Genomic DNA, 14,380 nt, shown 5'->3' on the forward strand with positions numbered 1-14,380 from the left:
AATGAAAATATCACCTTAGTTATTTGAGAAAATTCAAAATCTCAAACACTCCTTAAGAGGCCATAGGAAATATGCAGGGACTTGGCTAAGGGGTCTTGAACTGGGAGCAGGGTTGCTGCCCTTTGCCCTGCATGTGTGGGGGAGGCCAGTAAAGTCAGCTTTATAGCTTTGCTATTCTATCTGCGAGTGTGTGATTAATTGCTGCAGATAGACAGCGCCTGTTGAGTGTGCACCACGCATCTTCTCAGACGAGCTCCTGTATTTGAGATGCTGTCCTTCTCTGTTGGTAACCTTAGCAATCCCATCACGCTGGGTCAATAAGTAGGAACCAGGAGAAAGAAAGTAGGAGACAATAGTTTCCTGGAGGTTGGGCAGTTTCCTCAGAATGTACTTACTTGATGCCAGAGAGTGCTTTCTTTGATAGAGTCTTTTAAAAAGCATTGATTACTCACACTCCCATACATGCACGCACAGACATAAAAAGTCAAGTGCCACTTATGTAAGAATAGGGACTTAAAGTTCACTTGGGATTAATTTTTCTTCTCTTTTTCCCTCCCTTCCCTGCTAAATAAAAGCATGTGAGATATGTCAAAGCTGTGTGTCCTACTGTGAGTTTCTTTGCATTATTTTTTAAAATCTTTTTTGGAATGAGGAGAAAGTCATGATTAGTGATTTATGATTTAGTTCCATTCTGATTAAGAGGATTTAAGCTGCAGTTTCTGCCATTATGAATTAAATGTCACAGTTCATTAGAGTAGAGCCAATTCAGTCCATTCTGACTTTATATCCATGTTTCTGGTATTAAATCCTTTCTTCAGGATGCATTAACTTGGCATCAAGATGCTCCAAGTGTATCTTTTTTCAATTAAAGAAGAAAATATCAGAGCATAACTTTTTCAGTTGCATTAACGTTCAAGAGACAGGTGTGAGCTAGAGAAGCAAAATGATCTCTTGGCCTAATTCTAATGATTTTAGAAATAACTTGCAACAGAAGATGTTGGAATTATGTTAGGCATAATACAGCTTTTGTTTGTATTTATAAGGACATGTAAACTAATTTTCTGTACCCCCTAAATGGGCCTCTCATATATCCCCAAATTAAAATGTAAATATAAGTCCCAGAAAATCATTTTTAAGTATTTGATAATATGTTTAGGTAATTATTTATACTTGCATATTTTCTCATGTTCTTTTAAAATTTTATGTATAGGAAGAAAAGCTTCAACATTTTAACCTGCCTGGCTCATACAAGGTGTTTGTGTTAGCCGAATAAATTAGAAATCATTAAGGATATAACAAACTCTGCATCTACCATTTGACTCCATTTCTTAAAACAACTTATAGTAATTATTGTTCACATAGTTAAATGTGAAATTTATTATGTTAAATGATCACAATAGATAATGTATTACTTAACTTCAGATTTGCCTTTCAGACAAAATAGGAAGTTATATGAATACATGGGAATATAAAATATTGAATGACATGGAATAAACAATAAATATGTGATCATCTGATTTCAGAACATAATCAGTATATCCATAGAGATATTACTTAAGAAAAATGGACAATCTGCTGATTCCTGTAACTCAGCTCTTCCATTTCCAGAAACTGTTTCAAAGAATTTTCTGTATATACTTTCTTCATCTCATCTCATTTTATCTCCTAAACTCTTTTCAATCAGACTTTTATCTCAAATGCTTTTATCTAGCTCACTAAAGCCCTATCTCCTGGTAATTCCAACAGGCAATTCTCAAACCCCATTTTATTGCTATTGTATTTCTCAGAATTGATCACTCCCTTGTTACCTGAAACAATTGTTTCACTTGGTTTTAGGACAAACACTCCCTTGTTTTTCTTCTAATAGTGGTCACTTCTTTTTTTACATCTATTTCTGATCTACACATTTTGGTATGCTGGAAGGCTCCATTTTCAAATCTGTTTCTGTTACATTTTATGTCATTACCCAGATAATCTAGCAGGTACCACTGCCTCAAACTTCATCTACGTTAATATTTTATATTGTTTTGGGTTGAATTTTAACCCTCCACAAATTCATATTTTGAAGTATATCATGTCGAATCAAATCTGTATCCCTGTGCTAAGGCTGCCATAAGGAAGTATCACACACGGTAGCTTAAATAACAAAATTACTGTCTCACAGTTCTGGAGGTCAGAATGTAACTTTATTAGGAAATAATTTTCTGTACCCCTACAAATGAGCTGCTAAATTTATGCAGGCACGTATCATTTTTAAATGTGTTGGTTAAACTTTGTACAGTCATTGTGGTCATAGTTAATTAAATTACAATGAGATCATACTGGAACAGGCTAGGCCCCTAATCTGATCGTTGGTGTCCCTATAAAAAGGGAAATTCGGAGCACCATTAAGCAACTGACTTCTGGTTTCAGCTCAGGTCATGATCTCAGGGTCCTGAGATCAAGCCCTGCGTTTGGGGGTTGGGGGGTGGGTGTTTGTGCTCAGTGGGAGTCTGCTTGAGAATTCTTTTTCTCCTTCAACCTCTATCCCTCCTCCGACTCACTCTCTCTTCTCTCTCTCTCTCTCTCTCTCTCTCATAGATAAATATTTTTTAAAGGGGGGGGGATGGAATTCAAACACAGGCAAGAACACAAGGAGAAAACCAGGCAACGGTGAAAGCAGAGATCCAAGTGATGCTTTTGGAAGTCAAGGAATGCAAAAGATTTCCAGCAAACTGGCAGAAGCTAATGAAAAGCATGAATCAAGCTCTTCCTTTTAACATTTGAAAGGAACCATCCCTGTCCATGAAGACTTAATTTTGGACTTCTCTCCAAAATGGTGAGACAAGTTATTTCTGTTTAAAGGTATCAGTTTGTGATACTTTTGTTAAAGCTGCCCAAGCAAACATATAGATTTGATCTGAAATGGTATGAAAAATTCATATCTTCATCTCCATTATGCTCCTGAAATCTACATGCAATTGCTTCTTTGGTATTGTCACTGGCATCTTATCTGTTGATTCTTCATCGGCACCCCCAATCTTGCTCTTCCCCAGTTATTCACATCTGAGTAAATGACACTCCATTGTTGAGGTAGAAAACCTTGAAGTCATACTTTCCCTTAGTACTCAAATCCAAAGACATCAAGAAGCCTTGATGGCTATAACTCCAAAAGACATCTTCACTTCAACTGTGTCTCACACTGCACCACTAATGACTCTACACCATCCTCCTCCAAGTGCCATTTTTTTTCCAATTTGATTACCAAAAAAAAAAAAAAGCCAAACAAGTGACACTTTGTTAGATGTTATACTTGTTTCCACTGTTTATCCAATATGATTCATTTTCCATACAAAGATTAGTATTATCTTTTAAAATTTAAATTAGACTTTTTTTTGTTCCTTTATCTGCACAAAACCTAGCAATGGTTTCCCAATAAACTCTGTAGCAAAGTTTATAACATACTGAAGCAGTGGTTCTCAACTGGGGATAATTTCAACCCTACTACCTACCTCCCAGGGGCATTTCACAATGCCTGGAGGCATTTGTAGCTGTTACAACATGAGGAGGGGTGCTACTGGCATCTAGTGAGTAGAGACAAGGGAGATTGATAAGCGTCCATAACGTACAGAATATCCCAGAATGTGAATAGTGCTGGAATTGGGAAATTCTGAGCTATACAACCTGACTCCTTTCTGACTCACAGTCTATCAGTTGTCCCTTGCTCATCTCCTCTGGCCACATTTTGAATCACTCTCACTTGAACAAGCCAAACACATTCCTGCCACAGGCTTTTTTGCACTTGCTGTTTCTTGTGTTACAAGACCTTTATCCTAGATGTCATGCACTTCACCCTCTCACATTACTAAGTTTTCTGGTAAAACTAACTCTCCAGAAAGACCCTCTATGAAGTCCCTACCTAACATAGCACCTCCTTCATAGTTTATCACTTATCCTGCATTACTTTTTTGCATATCATTAATTGTTTTTTGAGTAATTATCTCAACCACTACTAGTACCACACCCTCAAATAAAATGTAAGCTCCATAATTAACAGCAGAGATTTTGTTTTTGCTTACCATTGTACACTCATCACCTAGAACATTCCAACAAAAAATGAAAACAAACCCTTTGTGAAATGAACAATGAATGTGTTAGTTGACTAATTTTCCATGGCCAGAAGTCAATAGGGAACCCATGTTCGTAGTATGAACACCTTTTTGTCAATATATAAATCCCAGCAGAACCAGAACTTTGTGTGTGATTGACAAGATCTCCACCCTTTCCTACCCTTAAAATGCACAGTCTCAGACAATTATACACCCAGAGACCATTTGGACTAATCTTATCACAGTCACCCCAGCAGCTGAGGTATCCCAGAAAAGCCTTTATCCCTCAGATGCTAATCTATATAAAACTATGTTCAAACCCTCTATTGGCCCATCTTCTACTCCACCACAGCTTCTGACACCCTTACACTGTACTTTCTGTATCTCATGGCTACAGAGTAGCAAATACCTTCCTCTTCTAATGTCCCTTCATTTTCTCTGGTACTTCACTTCCTATGATACTTTCTTACAATGAGTATGCTCTTTTCCATACACCTCCTTACATCGGACCTCAAGGGAACTGGATACCCTTCTTCTTCTTTCCAAAAAGCCAGCTTTGAATTTTGAGGTCATTGAGTTATTCTACACATCATGTTACTGTGCTACAATGAATGGTCTTCAAATGCCCAAGAAAAATCCCCTCTACTTTAAAGAATTTACTTCCTGGTGTTTGCCACTCTTTCTGAAATTTCTCCTTTCATAATTCTTGGTACTTCCAATCTTGACACAGATCATCCTTCCAGCATTAGTCTTTCCACTCCTAAACTTACTTTCCTTCAGTAATTTTACTCCCTATCATAGTGTTGGCACTCATTGTCATGGTCTAGGTAGACTTTGTAATTGTGAAAATATACAATCTTTTTCATAGCCTCAATTTTAAGCATTCCACTCTCCAAACATCCTTCTAGTGACTAGCTAGTAGATTTGCAGTTATTCTTGACATTTTTTTACAGTATTTGACAGTTATATTTAGGATCCAACTCACTGCTCATCACCTTCAACTATAATGAACTGCTAATGTTTTTATAAACATCATTAAAATCATCATTTAATTTGCACTGACATCATCCCATTTTTAATGTTAATGAGAGAAAAACACTGTGTCATTTTTTAACAAGAAAATAATGGATATTTACTTTGCGTAGGATGCATATAAACAAAGATGTAGGAATAAGAATGCACAGGTTGAGTATGTAGAATAGATATCAGTAATAAAATAAATCTTGCTGAATAAACAGGGTATTCTCAGGTTAATGCCAGAAGCTAAAAAGAGAAATATATGTCATGTTCAGAAACTGAGTAACTTCGAATATAACACAAAGTGATAGAATTCATTTCTGAAGTAGGAGATCATTTATGAAGTTGACTTTCATTGTGTAACAAGGCCTGATCAAGGTGTTATCAGAGTTTGCTCATTTTATTTTAGTGCTCTGAAAAACATTTCTTTATGGTTAATTTAATAGGATCCTGCTGACAGTCACAATCCTACATGACAAAGTTTTTCATTAACTAATGGATATAAATGGCAAGAAGATATAAATAATATTCTGAGAGTTTTGCTGGGGGACAACTGGTGATTTGCAAAGAAAAAAAAATCACATTATCGATCTCTCCTAGTCAATAGAGTAAAACAAATGGTGACCTTTTCTTCATTTAATAGCTCAAAATTATTGGTTGTATATGAAAAGAAACTGGGAATGTGGCTCTATATTAATCTTATTTATAGTTTCTATTTTAGAGCTTCAAAGCAATCATTAAAGGGTCAAAACGTATTTGAAAATCACTGGTAAATTTAAAAGTAGATGAGATGCTTGGAATTCCTTTCTTTATGTGTCTATAACTTAATACTGGTAATTAATCTACATCTTTGGTCTTGCTTGTCTTAATGGGACCTATCAGAATGAGACGATATTACAATGTAAGAATCTAATTAATATAATGACTTTACCTTCCATGTCAATGTAATCACCTTTTCAAATTATTTTTAAATGCCCAATTCAACAAATTATCACCAAATACATTTGAAACCAACATTCACATCAAGATATTATTTAAATATCTTTCACCACCCTTCCCAATTACTTAATGTCCCCTGCCACTTAAACATAACCACAATAATCACTTCTTAAATTTTCTTTATAGTCCTACCATGTAAACTCACATGCCAAAATACATACTCTAGTTTTGCTTCACAGAAATTGAATTATATGGAATATAAGCCCTTTAATATGGCTTGATATTATCTTTGTGAAAATTATTCTCGCTGTTGGGAAGTGTGTTTATTTTAATTACTAAGTAGTATTCCATGGTATGATTATAACATGATCTTTAAAATTTTTATTTATTTATTTATTTATTTATTTATTTATTTATTTATTTATTTGTTTGTTTTTATGTTTTACTAATTAACATACAAACAGATATGTATCAATCAATACTGGCTAGGTTTTGCCAAGGAAATGGAATTCCCAAGTTTCTGTGGTCTGAATCAATAGGATTGCTTTTCACTCAGGCTTCATGCCCATTAGACTAGCTGGGAATTTGCTACCTAAGTTATCATTCTTTTGAGATCCAGTATGACAGAGCAGCTACTATCTGGTGGGTTTCCTGATGCAGCACTGGTGAGGAGTAGGAAAAAATTGGCAAAGACACATTTGCTCCTAAAGCTTCTACATGGAAATGATACATGCCAGTTCTAATCACATTTCATCAAACAAAAAATGTGACATGGACTTGTATGAGTTCAAAAAGCAAAGAAAGTAAAGTCTTCCTGAAAAGAAGTGAACTGGATATTGAAGAAGAATAAGAAAGTCTACCAGAGATTGTCCTTGATTTCTGCAGATTCTTGGTTTGTTCACACCTCACATAATTAGAAAAAGTCCACACTCACAATAATTGAAATAATCCAAAAGTTTCAAACAGCTCCTTCTTTGAATTCAAAGTTCATTTGAATTCTGAATTACATAAATTAATTCTTATGTCAGGTCAGGATATGGTTCTGCTTGACCCAGAGAACTAAAAAGAAGAGCATCCATCCAACAGCAGGAGAAACACATTTTTTTTTTCAAGTGCACATGAAGCATTCTGTAGGATAGATCATACGATAGGTCACAAAATAAACCTTAGCAAATTTAAGAAGACCAAAATCATACATAGTACTTTTTCCAACTACTATGATATGAAACTGGAAATTAAGAATGGGAGGAAAACTGGAAAAATCACAAATATGTACAAATTAAATAACATATTCCTGAAAAATCAGTGTGTGAAAGATATCAAAAGGGACATCAAAAATATGTTGAAACAAATACAAACACAATATACCAAAAATTATGAGATTAAGCAAAAAGCAGTTCTAAAAGAAAAGTGTATAGCCTACATTAACAACAACAACAAAAAGATATCAGATAAACATCTAAGCCTAAAGTTAACAGAAGAAAGACAGAAACAAAGATCAGAGTAGAAACAAGTGAAAAAGAGACCCTCAAAATAGGAAAAAATATTGAAAATTCAAGAGAATTTTTAAAAATATTAAAAATACTGATAAAACGTTAGCTAGATTAAGAAAAAAAGAGAAGATTCAAATTAATAAAACAAAAAATGAAAGAGGTGACATTTCGCCTGGTACCACAGAAATATAAATGACAGTATGATATTACTACATACAATTATATGCCAACACATTGGAAAAACTAGAAGAAATAGATACATTTCCAGAGACATAACTAATCAAGACTGAAACATGAAACAGAAAATAAAATGAGACGAAATTAGAGAGGGAGACAAACCATAAGAGACTTAACTCTAAAACAAAGTGAGGGTTGCCGCAGGGGAGGTAGGTGGGGGGGATGGAATAACTGGTTGATGGGTATTAAAGAGGACACATGAGGTAATGAGCACTGGGTGTTATATGCAACTGATGAACCACTGAACTCTACCTCTGAAACTAATAATACACTATATATTCATTAAATGAATTTAAATGAAATTATTTAAAAAGAAAATCAGAACAAATCAATAATGAGAAATAAGATTGAATCAGTAATTTAAAATTCTCCCAAAAAAGAAAAGTCTGGGACCTAATGGTTTCCCTGGCAAGTTCTACCAAACATTTAAAAAAGTATAACTGATAATCCAATTCAAATTGGATCTTTATCTTATATTGTAGACCAAAAAAAAAAAAAAACAAAAACAAAAATAAAATAAAATAAATAAAAAGGGAACACTCCAAAACTCATTTTGTGAGGCCAGCATCACCTTAATACAAAAAAAAAAAAAATAATGAGATTACTAGAAAAGGAGAATATAGACCAACATTCCTGATGAATATAGATGCAAAAATTTCCAATAAAATGATAAAAAAATGAATTCAACATCACATCAAAAGGATCATATGCCATATCCAGTGAGATCTATCCCAAGGATGCAAGCATGGTTGAAAATACACATACCAATAAACAGGATATACCACAATAATACAATGAAAGATAAAACCATATGATCACTTCAACAGGTGCAGAAAAAGCTTTAAATAAAATACAACATTCTTGCATGATAAAAATGCTCAATAAATTGAATGTAGAAGTAATGTATATTAACATAATAAAGGCCATATATGACAAACTCACAGCTAATATCATACTCAATGGTAAAAGGTTGAAAGCTTTTCCTCTAAGATCAAGAATAAGACAAAGATTCTCACTCTAACCAATCCTATTCAACATAGTATTAGAATCTTAGCCAGAGTAATTAAGCAAGAAAAAAATGCATAAAGCCAGCAAGTCAGAAAGGAAGACATAAAATTGTCTTTGTTTATGGATGATATAATCTTGTATATAGAAAACTCTAAAGACTTTACAAAAGAACTTTGTAAGAACTAATAAGCCAATTCAGTAAAGTTTCTATATGAAATCAACATATAGAAATCAGTGTGTTTCTATATACTAATAACAAAACATCTGTAAAGGAAATGAAGAAAATAATTCTATTTGCAATAGCATCAAAAACAATGAAATATTTATAAATTAACAAAGTAGGTAAAAAGATTAACTGCAAATATGACTTTCATAAAAGAAGTAGAAGAAAACCCAAATAAATGGAAAGACATCTGTGTTTATGGATTGGAAAAATTACAATTATTAAAATGTCAGTCCTATCCAAAGCCATTTGTGGGTTCAATGCAATCTTTACAAAAATCCTAATGACATCTTTCAATGAAATAGAAAAAAAAAGGTCCTAAAATGTATATGTAACCACAAAAGACCTCAAATACCAAAGCAATCCTGAAAGAAAGAAGGACAAAGCTGGAGACATTACACTTTCTGATTTCAAACTATACTATAAAGCTATAGTAATAAAAACAGCATGGTACTGCCATAAATTAGACATGGACCAAAGGGAAAAAATCAGAAGCCCAGAAATAAACCCATACATTTTTGTTCAACTACCATTTGACAACAGATCCAGTATACTCAATGAGAAGGATAGTATCTTCAATAAATGGTGTTGGGAAAACTGGATTCCCACATGCAAAAGAATGAAAATAGACCCTTATCTTACACTATATACAAAAGTCAACTCAAAATGAATTCAAGACTTGAAAATAAGACCCATAACTGTTAAACCCCTATCTAGAACACATAAGGGAATCTCCTCTTGGGTCTTAGCAAGTTCTTTTTTTGGGGGGGGGGGATTTGACACCAAACAGAAAGACAAGTAAAAATAAACAAGTGAGAGTACATAAAGCTAAAAAAATGTTACATGTACACACACACATACAGACACACAGAAAAAAAGAAAAAAAATCAACCAAATGAAAGACAATCTATGGAATGGCAGATAGTTTCTACAATCTATCTGAAAATGGGTTCATATCCAAAATATATAAAGAACTCATACAACTCAATACCAAAACAAACAATCCTAATAAAAAAATGAGTAGAGGATCTGAATAGGCATTTTTTCAAATGATACATATAAATGGCCAACAAGTACATGAAAAGAGATTCAATATCACTAATCTTTACAGAAATGCAAATCAAAATTCATAACCCACATACCTGTTGGATAGTTATCACCAAAAATACCAGAGATAACATGTTGGTAAGGGTGTGCAGAAAAGGGAACTCTTGTCCACTATTGGTGGGAGTATAAATCGGTGCAACCGTTATGGAAAAATATTGTGCTGGTTCCTCACAAAGTAAAAACAAAAACAAAAAACTATCATATGACCCAGCAGTCTCTCTTCTGGATATGTATTCAAAGGAAATGAAATTAGGATCTCAAAGAGGTATCTGTACTTCCATGTCCATTACAGCATTGTTCCCAGTATCCAAGACATGCAAGCAACCTAAGTGTTGGTTAAGTGAAATAAGTCATATAGAGAAAGACAAACACTATATAACATCACTTATATGTGGAATATAACTCACAGAAACAGAGTAGAGTCCTTGTTGCCAGGAGCTCGGGGGTAGGGGTGTGGGGGAAATGGGTAGATGTTGCTCAAAGAGTACAATCTTCCAATCATAAGATAAATAAATTCTGTGGGTCTATAATACAGCATGGTGACTATAGTTAATACTGTATTATATACTTGAAAGCTACTGAGAGTAAACTCCAAATGTTCTCACCACACACACACACGGGATATTTATGTAAGGTAACCGAAGTATTAACTAACCCTATTGTGTTAGTCATTCCAGCACTATATAAATGTATCAGATTATCATATTGTACACCTTAAATGTACATAATGTTTTATGAAAATAATATCACAAAGCTGGAAAAAATGTGTTTCCAGTGGATACACCAAAAAAAAAATTGAGTGGAACATAAAGACAACAGATACACACTGATGGAACATGAATAAGATGGTGGTAATAGACTCTTCATTTGTTTAAAGATGGGATATTAAATATCTACCATTGGTCCAAGGGATTATGAAGTCCCTCTAGAAAGACATGAAAAATAATCTTTAGCTTCAGTATGGAATGAATAAGTCACAGGATGAAAGGTATAGCACAGGGAGTATAGTCAATGGTATTATAATAGAACCGTATGGTGACAGATGATGGCTACACTTGTGGGCACAGCATAATATGTAGAGTTATGAAATCAATATGTTGTACACCTGAAATTAATGTAACATATGTGTCAACTATCACTTTTTTAAGTTAACAGAAAATAGGTATAGCCATTACAGGAAACAGTATGGGGGTTCCTCGAAACATTAAGAATGGAACTACCATTAGATCCAGCAATCTCACTTTTGTACATGCATGCAAAAGAAAAAAAAATCACTATTTTGAAGAGAAAAAAAGTGCATTTTGGAATGGGTAGTTTTCTTTGAGTAAACTCTGATTCTGGTTCTGATTCCTGGTTTTAGATCTCTATGTTATGACGCTCAGATTCTTCTCTCTTGGAGGTCTTTTTTTTTTTTTTTTTATTTGGTCTTTAGCTTCATCCAAATAGCTTTATAGCACATGCTTTAGTTGTTTGCTCAGCCAATTTCTTATCTACCTTCCCATACATTAGAATTTGGAGGATCTAAAAGGTTGCTTCAAATTTCAAATACTCTCTTTAGGCCAGGAATTCCATTAGCAATATGATTACCTCAAAAACTCAATTTTCTATATTTGATTTGTGTCAACTCCACAATGTAATAGCTAGATATACGGTGTTTTGGGGGAATATTTCTGAGATATGCCATAATTCTGTTTTCTCATCCCTATGTCTATTTTTGACACTCAATCTCTCAATACTCTATGTAAGACAGGAGTATCATCATCCCCAAAGAGAAGAATCATCTTAATATCTGTTTTCTAAGAGATTTTGTGAATTTGAAAGATGTATCTTCAGTGTTTCATTGATTTGCTAATTTAATCAATGGTTATGACACTTGCTTGGATTTGACCTTTGCCAATAGAATACATTTTAAGAGAGGTTAAGTTAAAACACCTTTGGATTTCTGGAATAAAACCAACTTGGTCAGATATTCCTGTAACAGTTAGTAATAGTAGCTTAAAGCAGCAGTCATTTGTTTAGGTTACAAATTTACTGAGTTGTTCTCATCTAGGCTGAATCTGGCTTATTTGAGCTAGGCTCTACATGTTTATAGGCAGTTTTCAGTTTAATTAGCGGCTATAGATTCCTGAATGACCTCCCATATCTGGCACTTCACCAGCTGTCAAATGGGGCAATAGAGGTGATCTGGCCATGTGTAACTCATCATCTGCCAGACAAACTCACATAGCAGATTTGTTCATCACATAGCACTAACACTGCAGGAATAATAAGTTCCAATACTCAAGAGGTTTTTAAGCTTCTGTCTGCATCCTATTTGTCAATGTCTCAATAGCCAAAGCAAGTTTTATGGCCAACAATGGATGGGAAAATAGGTTCTACCTCTTGATGGGACTTACTGCCAAGTGCTGTGGCCATTTTTGCACACAACTATATGATCGGATTTATACTGCCAGATTTAATTTGCTAATATTTGCTTAGGATTGTTGAGTGTTAATATAGGAGATAGGCTTATACTATATTTCACAAATTGTGGAAGGTTCCTGATTTTCTGCTCTCTAAAATGGTTTGCATAATATTAACATTATTTCTTCTTTAAACATTTGAATTTATTCACAGTTAATATTGGTTATTGTTTGCATGGTATATCTTTCCCATTTTTAATATTCAACTTTATGTATTCTTTACTTTTAGACATATAACCTGCAAATGTCATAAAATTGACTTAAAAATTTATTCTGATGGTTTTTCATTCATGTGGGTCATGTATTCCCTTTATTTTCTATATAGTTACTGGCATATTATATTTAACCTTTCTCTTTTCTTGTTTGATTTTGATTTATCCTCATTGATTCAATGTCATTATTCTCCATTTCTGGTCCTCTGTCTAATTGAGCATTTTTATTTCCCATTTCCCCCCCCCTCCTTACTTGGAAATTATGTACTTTATTTAAATTATGCATTTTAGTGTTTACCTACAAGAGTACAACATGCATTTGTCATTTATTCAAGCCTAAATCTAATATCCAATTTATCTTATCCCCAGTGTGAGAAGTTAGAACACTGACTGTTTACCACCACCCTGTTTCCCACTCTGATTTTACAATTTTTTTTGTGTTATGCTACAAATACCAAAATAAATTAGTAGTATTTTAAAAAAAGTATATTTATTTGTGTTAGAGTGAAAGAGAGAGACAATGCAAGCAAGCATGAGAGGAAGGGGGAAGGGCAGAGGGAGAGAGAGAATCTCAAACAGACTCCCTGCTGAGTACAGAGCCGAATATGGCCTCCATCTCATGACCCTGAGATCACAACCTGAGCTAAAATCAACCAACTGAGCCACCCAGATACCCCAGAAAATTAGTAATATTTTTAATTCATATTCATTTAGACTTAGGCTCTGTTGCTCTCTATTCCTTTCAGCATATCTGAAATACCATGTGGGTCCATATTCTCTATGCTAGAAAACTCCCTTTTGTATTACTTTTAATCTATTGTTCTCTGGTTGTTTTTAGGATATTTTCCTTATCTTTAGCTTTGGGTATTTTACTAGGATATAATAGAGTAAATAATATATAAGAACTAGTATAATATATAAAATATAAATAACAATTAATAAAATAATATGAAATATTATATAGAATGTATATGACATAGTAAAGTTGAAAACTTCATTCTCACTCCTTCCATTCTTCCTTTTGCAACTTTCCTAGAAAACATAGGGCATCTTAAATTTGTAACAGTATGTTTTTCATTAGTTTTGGAAAATTGATACATCTTTATCTCAGTAAATATTATTTTAACCCATTTTTTTCCTTTTTTCTAGAACTCAAATTGCACAAATTTTAGAGCTTTCAACTCTATCCTCTTCATGTCCAACTCTATCATATTTTCCACATTTTTACTTGCCTTTTATTCTAATTATTTTCTTCTGATTCATGTTTTGATTTCTATTTTCTCTTTGACTTTTTCTAATCTATTTATACTTATCCACTGAAAAATTATTTTAGTTATTCTATTTCTTCATTACCATAGTTACAATTCTGTGATTTTTTTATAGGTTTTACCCTTCCTCTGATAAAAATAATCCTTTTATTCTTTTGAACACTGTAAGGATATCACAAAATCTTAGTCTATAATTTCAAAATAAAAAACTCTGAAAGGTTTACTTGTATATCATTTTTGCTATTCTTTTGTTCATTTTATCTATCTTCTTGGGTGCCTAGTTATATTATAAACCTGTCAGGGGTACCTGGGTTGCTCAATTGGTT

This window comes from Nyctereutes procyonoides, unplaced genomic scaffold, assembly GCF_905146905.1.
Source record: "Nyctereutes procyonoides isolate TBG_1078 unplaced genomic scaffold, NYPRO_anot_genome, whole genome shotgun sequence".
Lineage (NCBI taxonomy): Eukaryota > Metazoa > Chordata > Mammalia > Carnivora > Canidae > Nyctereutes > Nyctereutes procyonoides.